At 41.6% G+C, this 4,988-nt stretch overlaps 1 pseudogene; it reads right to left on the bottom strand.

Annotated features, from left to right (window-relative positions):
- Positions 1-381: 381 nt before the first annotated feature.
- LOC735562 (large ribosomal subunit protein bL35m-like) lies at positions 382-887 on the bottom strand (annotated as a pseudogene).
- Positions 888-4,988: the final 4,101 nt, after the last annotated feature.

Raw genomic sequence — 4,988 nt, forward strand, 5'->3', positions numbered from 1 at the left:
GCAACTTGCATAAAGCAACCTGAGACTTTATACTTCCACATGCTGGCAACACAGCATTAACTAGACTCGGGCAACTTGTTTAAGGGGTTTATTTAGGCTCCTATCAGTAAAGAGGTGTTTTTCCAGCTTTGGGAGAATATGTATGATGCCAAGTTGTTTTTTTTTTAAGTTTAAATACTTTTATAAGTTTAATGTTGGCATTGGATGTTTACATATTAACTGGTACAATTTATATCGGTTTTATACTTACCTATTTTTGCAAAGATGTCATGTACACAAAGATACATATTCAATAACTGAGAAACAAGTGAAACTTCTGATCTATACTTTCAGGTTTGTTTCATAAAGATATTTCTGATAAGGATTATCAGCATACAAGTTTCACCTCTTCCAGAAGGACACTGTCATTTTATCTAAGAGTTTACTCTGGGTTTTATCGCAGAACACAAATTCCCTCAATTGCTTTTTTCTTGCAGGTGTCTTTTTCCAGAATTTTTTCTTATAACCAGCCTTTCTCCTCACCCAAAGGCCAGAATGAAGTCGAAAAAACCTATAGATAACAGCTTTCACAGTTTTTCTCTTGCCTTTTTGTGTACTGACGTATATTACAGTTCTGACTGGCAGCTTCAGGACACTTGGAAGCAAGGGGGCCACTCTGTTGGGGATCACTGCAGTATGCCCACATGTCAGGTTTCTGACAGATGTGATCAGCCTGGGAGTGGAGGAAACAAATGGTGTCCGAATATGACTAAAACGTCCAGTAGACAATGCAGAAATAAGAGAGGCATTCCTGGCACAGTTTCGGTGGGCTGGAGATGCAAAAATATTCAGGAGCCATAGATTCCTGAAGCTGCTCTCATCGCACCAGCAAAGGCAGAGGCAGCCATCTTGCCAGCCTGCTATGATGCCAAGTTTCTTTCTTTCTTTTTTTTTTTTTTTTGAGATGAAGTTTCGCTCTTGTCCCCCAGGCTGGAGTGCAATGGCGTGATCTCGGCTCATGGCAACATCCACCTCCCGGGTTCAAGCAATTCTCCTGCCTCAGCCTCCCGAGTAGCTGTGATTACAGGTGCCTGCCACCACACCCAGCTAATTTTCATATTTTTAGTAGAGACGGGGTTTCACCATGTTGTACAGGCTGGTCTCGAACTCCTGACCTTAGGTGATCCGCCTGCCTTGGCCTCCCAAAGTGCTGGGATTACAGGCGTGAGCCACCACGCCCAGCCAATGCCAAGTTTCTATTGAACCACTTTGATGTCTATGTCTGAGTCAAATGGCAGAGCCAGGACTCAAATCTAGGTCTTCTGTCCACGACCATATCTTTGTTCAATCACCACTCTGGATGCTGATCAAGTCTGACCTTCCTTTTCATTTCAGAGCATTCACCCCAGGAATCCTTCAATGTTTAAATCTCTAGATTAAAATATGGTACTGCTGGGCATGGTGGCTCACTCCTATAATCTAAAAAAATTGGGAGGCTAAGGTGGGAGGATTGCTTGAGACCAGGAGATCAAGGCCAGTGTGGAAAACATAGTGAGACCCTGTTTCTAAAAATAAATAAGTAAAATAGAATAAAATATGGCACTAAACTAGGGTGGCCAGATAAAATACAGGACACCCAATTAAATTTGAATTTCAGATAATAAATAATTTTTTAGTAGAAGCATGTCCCGATTTGCTAAATTTGGCAACCCTACACTAAACCTTACCTACCCACCAAGGGCTGTTCCCAGTCCTCCTCATTTCCACCTAAAAAGAAAGGAGAAATACAACAAGACCTAGAAAACAAAGTGTGAGTTGCCCCAGCCAGTGAGAGGCCAATTCTCAAAAGATAAAGAGAAGAACTGTATCCTCTCCATCCAGTGATCTCTCTTGAGCTAATTTACAGATGGGGGACTAGACCAATAACGTAGGATCTTCTGTGCCATCACTCAGACTGGGGTAGTTCACTGGAGCCACAGCTAACTCTTCAGAAGAAGATCTTTCGGAGGCCCAAGGCTATTTATTGCACTAGTGCTTGCAATACCAAAGATCAGAAACAACCCAAATGTCCGTTAGAGAAATGGTTAAGTAAATTGTGAAACTTCTAGAAAATGGGATGTTTTCCAGCTATGAGAAAAAAAAATGCAGATGCTCCTGAGATAAAGGTATAGAAGGAACTGCAAATGAAAAAAACAAGAGAGTAAGAGAGTATATGCTAACGAAGTATGACAAAGGCAGGGCCAGAAGAATATGTTTTTATTTGCTGGTATGCCTAAAGAAACTCTGGAAAGATAAGCAAGGAACTAATAAGAATGGTTTCTTGTGGGGATGGGTGTGGGATTGGGTGGATGGTCTACAAGAAGAGCAGAAAAGTTTTTACTCTGTATCTACCTATGTATTTATGTATGTATGTATATATGTATGTATATGCACGGATGTATGTATAGATACATTTATCTGTACAGAAAAGAGTTAACATGGTAGCCAGTTGCCATGGCTCAAGCCTGTAATTCCAGCACTTTGAGAGGCCAAGGGTGGATCACCTGAGGTCAGGAGTTCGAGACCAGCCTGGACAACATGGTGAAACCCCGTCTCTACTAAAAATACAAAAAATTAACCAGGCATGGTGGGGGGCGCCTGTAATCCCAGCTACTCGGGAGGCTGAGGTAGGAGAATCGCTTGAACCCAGGAGGCGGAGGTTGCAATGAGCCGAGATTGCGCCATTGCACTCCAGCCTGGGCAACAACAGCGAAACTCGATCTCAAAAACAAAAAACCAACAAACATGGCAGGCCTGAGACTGCTCTCCTTAGAAAGGCCTGCTTGTAAGGTTGGCCTTTGGCTCATGTCTGGGAACTTGGATTTCAGGGTGGTTCCCACCATTCCCAGAACTAAGAAGAGTGGCTCACTGCTCTTACACTGTTTGTACAAATAATATGGTTTTTGCTGCACACCTGCTTTCCTATTGGGAGGCTGGAATTTTGGTATGTGCTGGGCAGAGTGTGCCTACATGACCAGCCCCCAGTAAACACCCTGGGCACTGAATCTCTAACGAGCCTCCCTGGTAGACAGCAGTTGGCATGTGTTTTCTCAATTTGTTGCGGAAGGAATCAAGTACATCCATGTGACTAAAGTGGGAGGGGATGCTTGGAAGGTTGGGCCTGGTTTCTTCTGGGCATCACCTCATGCACCATTGCCCTTTGCTGCTTTTGGTTCGTATCTTTTCACTGCAATAAATCATAGCTGTGACCATACTTTATTGAGTCCTGCGACTCCTAGTGGATCATCAAGCCTGGAGTGGCGGAGTCTTGGGGACCTCCGACACAGTACACAGTCTCTGTCTCGCTCTCTCTCTCTCTCTGTCCCACACACCCAATATCTTTCTATTCAGCTCTATGTAAGAATTCTGTACCACACAAATATGTATTAAAATGAAATAAAAAATAAAAAAGGCCTTTGCTTTATATTTGCCTAACCAAAAGCTCCATTCAATCTGCTTTTCTTTCCTTCTTTGTTTCCTTCCTTCTTTTCTTCTTTCTTTTCTCCTGTCCTTCATTCTTTCCTTTCCTTCCTTTCTGCCTGCCTGCCTTGTCTCCCTCCCTCCCCACCCTTTCTTTCCTTCTCTCTTTCTTTCCTTCACTCTCTCCCTTTCTTCCTTTGTTCTCTGTCTCTATTTTTCCGTTTACTACATAGAAGTTCTTACCATATGACTATGTATTTTCCAGCAAAATTGAAGAAAAAGTTAAAAAGCTATTGCCCTATATTTGCCAACTAAAAGCCCCATTCAAAATGTCTCAAGGGGAGAGAGAGAAGAAAAGCAAAAGAAACAAAGAATACAACTAACTTCACTGCCTCACTCTCTATTAAGGAGACAGAAAATTCTCATAGCTTTTAAACAACAGTGTCAGGTTTGGTGTGTTTTTCTGTTGTTCAGCTTTAACACAGCAGTGTTTCAAAATCTTAAGGGTTTGTCCTAGAAGAAAATGTTCCTGTTTGAACATATAAAACAATCCAGCATATAACTAGAAATACAGGTCTGCCAATCATGGTAACACTTTTGTGACAAAACTTAAAGTTATCTTTGGCGGTGATATACATTTTTAAGAAGTTATTACATATGCAAAGACTGTAGAGAAATTACAGAGACACAATCAAACTCACTATGTAAACACTGAGTAGTTCTTGAATCAGAAAGAAAATAAAGCTATAAAAGATATTTTGGGGACAAATTGAAAAAATGTGAATACAGAATCTATGTGAGATATTACAAATTATTAGTTTTTAAATTTTACTTTAAGTTCTGGGATACATGTGCAGAATGTGCAGGTTTGTTACATGGGTATACATGTGCCATCGTGGTTTGCCGCACCTATCAACCCGACATCTAGGTTTTAAGCCCCACATGTATTAGGTATTTGTCCTAATGTTGTCTCTCCCCTTGCTCCCCACCCCCTGATAGGCCCGAGTGTGTGATGTTCCCCTCCCTGTGTCCATGTGTTCTTATTGTTCAACTCGCACTTATGAGTGAGAACATGCGGTGTTTGGTTTTCTGTTCCTGTGTTAGTTTGCTGAGAATGATGGTTTCCGGCTTCATCCATGTCCCTACAAAGGACATGAACTCATTCTTTTTTAAGGCTGCATAGTATTCCATGGTGTATATGTGCCACATTTTCTTTATCCGGTCTATTATTGATGGGCTTTTGGATTGGTTCCAAGTCTTTGCGTTTGTGAATAGTGCTGCAATAAACATACGTGTGCATGTGTCTTTATAGTAGAATGATTTATAATCCTTTGGGTATACACCAGTAATGGGATGGCTGGGTCAAATGGTATTTCTGGTTCTAGATCCTTGAGGAATTGCCACGCTGTCTTCCTCAATGGTTGAACTAGCTTACACGCCCGCCAATAGTGTAAAAGTGTTCCTATTTGTCCACATCCTTTCCAGCATCTATTGTTTCCTGACTTTTTAATGATTGCCATTCTAAATGGCGTGAGATGGTATCTCATTGT

This window comes from Pan troglodytes, chromosome X (assembly GCF_028858775.2).
Source record: "Pan troglodytes isolate AG18354 chromosome X, NHGRI_mPanTro3-v2.0_pri, whole genome shotgun sequence".
Taxonomy (NCBI): Eukaryota; Metazoa; Chordata; class Mammalia; order Primates; family Hominidae; genus Pan; species Pan troglodytes.